The 7,211-nt window shown below is 31.4% G+C and overlaps 1 long non-coding RNA gene across 1 annotated transcript; it reads left to right on the forward strand.

Annotated features, from left to right (window-relative positions):
• The first annotated feature begins 3,054 nt into the window (after window positions 1–3,054).
• LOC146926889 (uncharacterized) lies at window positions 3,055–6,861 on the forward strand. The gene is made up of 3 exons (XR_015008151.1): window positions 3,055–3,290; window positions 5,340–6,064; window positions 6,310–6,861. It is a non-coding gene; the product is annotated as an uncharacterized LOC146926889 (long non-coding RNA).
• The last annotated feature ends 350 nt before the right edge of the window (window positions 6,862–7,211 follow it).

The raw sequence follows: 7,211 nt of genomic DNA on the forward strand, positions 1-7,211 counted from the left end.
AAGAATATTGAAGAAAGTTTCGGTTGCAGAAATTGTTGATGAGTTCCACATTTGAATGTTTTCAGAACAAAATACATACGGGATCAAACTTCAACCCATGACTGGATTGGAATATTCTCTCCTGCAAACAAAAGAAAGATATATGCAAGGTCCTCGTGAGCTTAGCTCAGTTAGTATGAACAATGCATAATATATACAAGGTTCGGGGATCAAACCCCGGCCACCACCAACGAAAAACTATACTTATTTTTTCAATGATTCCAGCAATATAACTAATATATATCTTTCAAAAAAATAAAACAAATATAATATAAATTCTCATCTTTTTCAGTGGCACCAACAAAATAACATTCTTAATATCAAATTCGTTTAAGGGTACGATTGCAAAGAGAAAAGTCAGCCCAAAATAACCTATTTTCTTTATATATAGTATAGATGAGTGCTGCTGAAATTCGATGGGTCAAGTTTCTTAGAGAAAGAATTATGAGGGCAAGCAACACTATTAAGTATCATATCTTCTCTTCCATATGGAGTGGTTGCAAGGATCAGTTTCATAACATTTGTCAGAACACTAAATGGCTAATTGGTGATGGTAACAAGATAAATTTCTCGCTGCATGACTGGTGTGGACAACCTTTAGTTCAAGCTCTCAATATCCCACAACACATTCATCAAAATCTGCACTCAACTGTAAATGACTTTATCTACAACTCTCAATGGAATATTCCTGCAGATGTTAACTACTTTTTCCTTCACTTCTTCACCTAGTACAGCAAATCACAATCCCCTTAGAGCAAAAAGAGGATCAATTGCTTTGGATACACTCAACTTCAAGAGATCTCTACCTAAAATATGCTTATAGGTTTTATGCTCCAATCACCAATCAAAAATCTTGGACCAAGCTTATTTGGAATGTAGCCATCCCTCCATCAATGTATTGCATGGATTAGAGATTAATTCATCAAAAGTTGCCTACTGATGACAACTTAGCAAAAAGAGGTTGTTACGTTTGTACCTTGTGCTATAAGCAAGCTGAATCTTCTGATCACTTGTTTTTGCACAGCGAGTTTGCAATTTATTTACGGCACTAGCTGATATCTATTCTAAAAATGAATATCAATATATCCTCAGTTCTCTCTATTTTTGACATTTGCAATAGAGGATGGAGTCCCCAATGCAAACTAGTTATAAATTCAGCTATAATTACCATCGATCCTTAATGTTATCTGGTTCTGTAGAAATAATTAAAGGTTCAAGAACTTAAGAATCACCACAAATGCAGTCATAGCTATGATAACAACTCAAGTTTCTTTATCAGGTAACTCAACCAAACTTGCTATTGGACCTGCTATTTCTGACTTTCTTGTTTTGAAAGCTTTCAAAGTGGAAACTCATCATCCAAGAGCACCTAGAATTGTTGAAGTAATTTGGCAGCCTCCAATCCATAATTGGTGAAATGTAATACTGATGGCACAACTTTGGAAAGTCCAGGTTTAGGAGCTTGTGCAGAAATTTTCAGAAAAAACCAGGGAGAGAATATGGGATGTTTTGCTCATAACCTTGGTGTTTGTAATGCCTTGTTTGCTGAGTTTATGGCAGTAATTCTAGCAGTGGAATGTGCTTATCAAAGAAATTGACAGAACTTATGGATAAGTCTCCACAAATTGTTCCTTGGAAGATCAAAAACAGATGGCTTAATTGTCTTACATTAGTGAAATCTATGAAATTTTTGTTATCTCACATATTCAAAGAGGGCAATCATTGTACAGATAAGTTAGATGCATTAGGTCTTACTCAGAATGGCTTTCAATGGTGATCATCTACATCTATGCAGATTAGAGAAGATTTAGTTAAGAATAGGCTAGGTCTTCCATATTATAGATTTTCCTAACATATTGAGGGGTTGGTTTGGTATACCCCCCTTTTTTGTACTCCATTTTTTTTTTAATAATATTATGATATGATATGATGTGATCCTTATAGGCACATCAATTTATAAATAAAAAAAAAGTATATATCAGTGCTCGTTTTCTTTGTATATATAGATGAGTGTTCGCTTGTCCATTTTTTTTTATTGCGGTAATGCGTATAAATTATTAACGGTAGTTTTTGTGAAATTTAAATTTAGATTAAAACTATTTTGATTTTGAATAAAATATAGGTATACATATTTTTCCTCAATATATATAGGTATACATATTTCGCACTTTCAGATTGTAACAAATTATTCTTTTGTTTTCAATGACACAAACAATATAGAAAATATAATATAATTTTTTTCGAAAGGATAAGATAAATTATTATCTTTTTGAGTTTTTTTTTTCGAGGGATATTATCTTTTTGAGTGACATCAACAATATAACATTTTTATAGACAAATTTGTTTAAGGGTATAATTGAAAGTAAAAAGTGAACCATAAACCATGTATACCTTTAGTATAAATACACACACGTGCGCGCGCGCGCGCGCACACACACACTCACACACACACACACACACACACACACACACATATATATATATATATATATATATATATATATATATATATATTAATCGTATTTGATCATAAAGTGGTCAAAGATGATTTAATGTATTCATACAGTGGTCAAAAATAACATTAATGGTTTTTTTTTAGTATGACTGGATTAATAGTTATTCAAACAAATATATTTCAAGAAAATATTATATAGCTTTTTAGCAATTGTAATATATTATTTTTTTAATATATAAGAGTTTAGGAAAAAAAACTATTTATAGGAATGTATTAAAATTAGATTTTGTTATCATAATATACATTAAATCATCTTTGACCACTGTATGATAACATTAATATTAAAAATATTATTTTTATTCAATTTAATTGTAAGATAGAAATCAAACCATTTTATAATCTATGGAAACGATTGTAACCAAAAATTATCTTTCTTCTATCTATAAATACAATGGTTGGGTTTGAGCTATGTATCTTCCATTTTACAAATATGAATAACAGTCATGTATAATGTTGTTTATTATTATGTGCCTTTAGAATTAGCATTAATAATTTTTTTGGTGTGTGATGCCACTAATAGTGATCATGGAAGCGATAAACTTCACATTGTCTACTAAGTCTCACTTTCTAAGGGAGTGCCACAATTTTCAACCTCTCACCATCTCAACTTGTTGCAACAAGTTATTGATGGTAGCGACATATAAATTGCTTAGTTTGAAGTTACAAGAGGAGTTTCGTTGGTTTGGCCGTCATACTCAACGATCAACAAAGGGAACAGATTTCTAGTATATGAGAGGTATAATCTAAATCATCATCATCTTTTTCTTCAAGTTCGGTATTGGCATGCTATATTAGTTGGATGAAAATCGAACACATAATAGATCTGATCAAGTTACTAGATCTTAGTAAACTGTACTAGTTAGATCCCATTAATTAAAAGTCAATTTACGGTATCAAAACTTTATTTTAAACAATCTAATATTTAGTAAGTTGATCAGATCTACTATATGTTTAATTGTTGGTCTAACGAATCTGATCTCGTACTTTTTTTATTTTTTTAAAATTCGACAAAAAAAAAGAAGATAGTGACGACGGCGATGATGAAATTATTGTTCGTGAATCATAATTCTTAAAATTGAATCAATGAAGTACCAAAAGTTCATTTTGGAAATCAAAATTTCAAAAGCAAATCTAATTACATGAGTCTATGATGTTTATATCATATATTAAATGTCGTTTGTGATATTTGCATATATATTAACCTTTCTATCTTAGTAAGTACATTTATTGTTCAACAACTTGTAGTCTTTTCAATTACACACAATAGCTTGAATATTGTTGAGAGAATCAAATTGAATAAGTTTAGGCAAGAAGTTAACTAGAAGTTATAACATATGAAAAACTTGACCTTTAGTTAAGAGAAATTGTAAAACACTTGGCGAGTTTTCATGTAACATGAAAGCTAAAATGCTAACAAAGAGTACTTATCTCCTTGAACTTCGACACCGGCCAAATAGGGTTGATGTGGTCCTTGTTCAACAATAGGAAGAACACAAGAAACTAGCGGTGCAATTCTTAATTTAGGATTAGGATTATTATGTGGATTGGTGTAAGTGAAATATTCGAAGGTCCCATCATCTGACCAATGAAATTTCTTTTTTGCTTGACAATCTGAATGTGTACATTTGTAATAGCCCCTTTTATGTTCATTCTTCTTAATTTTTTTCTCGCCATATTTTTTCCACATATGGCCATCTTTTCTTACCTTTTCATGTATGATAGAGCGAGTGTAATTACTAGATTGCATCTGAGATAATTCATGTGAAGGAGTATTAGGGATCTGTAAGTGTTTCCTGAGTGGTGAAGAGTGAGACGATACATCGGATGATTCTCCTTCTAAAGTACAACATCGAGTGAGTCCTCAGAGGAAGATCAGATTGTCATGAGAGACCGAAGATGTATCGTCACACTCTTAACCACTCAGGAAACAATTGCAAAGCCCTAATACTCCTTCACATGAATTATCTTAGATGCATTCTAGTGAGTACACTCACTCTTTCATACATGAAAAAGTTAGAAAAGATGGCTATAGGTGGAAAAAATATGGAGAGAATTTTTTTTTAGAAGAATGGACATAAATAAGGCTTTTACAAATGTACATATTCAGATTGTCAAGCAAAAAAAAAATTTCATTGATCGGATGATTGGAGAATATTTCACTTACACCAGTCAACATAATCATCCTAATCCTCGATTAAGCATTGGACCGCAAATTGCTCGTTTTCTTCCTGTTGTTGAACAGGGACCACATCAACCTTATTTGGTCGGTGTGGAAATTCAAGGTGATAAGTTTTCTTTGTTAGTATTTTAGTTTCCACATCAACCATATTGTAGTCTTTTCAATTACTTCTATATAACATGCGAATTTTGAGCCTGCTTATTGTATTGTAATAACTTTAATCGAATCCCTTTGATTATATAACAACATCTAAGCATGTTGTACTTGCATTTTTCCGGTTCAATCATCTCTCTTGTTTCTACTTAGAGTTTTGAGTTCTATTAATGATTGATGACTAATTCCCCATTAAAACCCCACAAAATCTAAGATTATCAACTTTTTTACCGTTTGAAAAGAGTTATCGAAAATATCATTTGTAAGTAATTCAACATATCTATAAGTTATTCTATGTATTGCATATAACATTTAACATGAACCATTGATTTATTTCACCAAATTTGAAAGTGAATTGCTTACTCTATGAGAGCCAAATCTTGATTTTATATTTTGTTTTGTGTCTTAAAGTCTATTACTCTATTCAATTTTAGTATGTTTTGGTTTGCTCAGAATACCAATATGTTAGGGATGCTATGAATGGTTGTAGGAAATGAGGAAAAAACATAAGAACAAGAGAACCAGATGAGCCATAGAAACGCAACACCAGCAAAGGCTATGTACTATGTCTTATATGCCACAACTACTATTTGAAATCATTTGTTGAAATTTTTTACTTTGAATGTTTCTTTTTGAGAGATGCCCTTTGATTTGTGCATATATGGAGCTATCTGTTCTTATGCAAAAGCAAATGTGTAATCAAAATTGTTGGCTTTTGTTTGTTTCTACTTCATAATTCCTCAGGTGATCACATTGTGTTTTCCAAAAAAGTAATTTTCTATATTCATGTGTGTTACTGTGTTAGTATTTATAGCACTGGCAGGAAGGAGAATCAGTGCTTATCCCTACTATTGTATGGCGGGAAGGAGAATCATGGCACTTCAAGAAACACTTACGTGTGCGCGAATAGATTTTGTCTTTTAAGGTTATTAGGTGGAAGATTTATTGAAATAATGAGAGGCTCTTCACTATGTCTCTATTCAAGTTTAATAAATTTTCACATTTCTTTAATCTATTAATAAGCGACAAACGACACTAATAGTTTACTAATAAGTGCGCAGATCACTCTTAGGGTAATCTTTTAAACTATACCATAAGCTTGATTATTAAAAAGGTACCGCGGCTGCTTTGTAGTTGAAGACAAAGACAGGATTGAATGAATCACGTGATCTAATATGGTATGTTCTCTGTTTGTGTTAATCATATTTGTTTACTTTTAGACCATGGTTGTTGGTCTAAAAAATTTGGTAGAGATATATGATAATTAGGATTAAGATTCATGCATGACCTAATATCTTCTTTACTTAATATTCATTGAATGGTCAATTAAAGAATTAATTAGGAAAAAGAGTATTTTAAATGGATGATCAAACATTATTAATGGATTTAGTTGAGGGATTAACTAAGAATCTTTGTGATGCAGGTTTCTTCTTACATTGTGAAGTTTTTAAAGCAAGCTCATCCAACATTGATATTAAGCAGCCATAACATTCCTAGTAAAGTGGAAAATGATTGAGTGAAATGGTTCGTCAATGGCTGAGGTAAATACATATCAATCATGTTGCTCACTTTAGTGCAAATTTTTTCACTCTTGCAGCAAGAGTCTTTCTTTTTCCTCACTTCTTTGTATCATTCCTTGTGTTGCAAGAATATCCATTTGAAAGCTCAGTTACTTCTTCCTTATAAGGAAACTGATGTATGAAGCGTAACCGTACACAAGGTTTAAGTTGGTCAACATTGATTTCAAATTTGATTGAGTGCTAGAGACTCACCATAATCAATTCACAAGGATCGGAATTCATATTTACTCCAAGAAAACAAATTTATTTCCCCTTGAAAATTTGAGTTCTTTTTACTTATTAACACTTGAAAGTTATATTACTAACCGTACTTTATGTCTTGGAACATAGTGGGACCCATTTATGATTTGACATTTGTTTTAATTCTTTGAACTTATTATCGATTTAAAAAAAAATTGAACACTTAACTATTATTTAATTTGGAAAATCTCTTATCAAAAAAATTGTGGTATTTTCCGCAAAAGAAAATCTTTATTACACTTATTTATGAAAAATATTTACCTTTCAAAATATATTTACAATGTAAAAAATTGAGGTGTTACATTATGGTATCAGAGTACGGTTGATCCTAGATCTCCCAGTGAGTTAAGAGTTGTCAACTGATCAAGTGTCAAGTGAAGTTATATGATTTTTGTTTTACATTTAGGTAGTATCGTTTTGGTCCCTTAACTAAAATTCGATTTATTTTGGTCCCTTAACTTCTCTCCGTTACACATTTTGGTCTTTTCCGTTAGTTTTAATTCAA

The sequence above is a fragment of the Medicago sativa genome, chromosome 4 (genome assembly GCF_051527215.1).
Source record: "Medicago sativa cultivar Bolivia chromosome 4, Bolivia_mono, whole genome shotgun sequence".
NCBI classification, from domain to species: domain Eukaryota; kingdom Viridiplantae; phylum Streptophyta; class Magnoliopsida; order Fabales; family Fabaceae; genus Medicago; species Medicago sativa.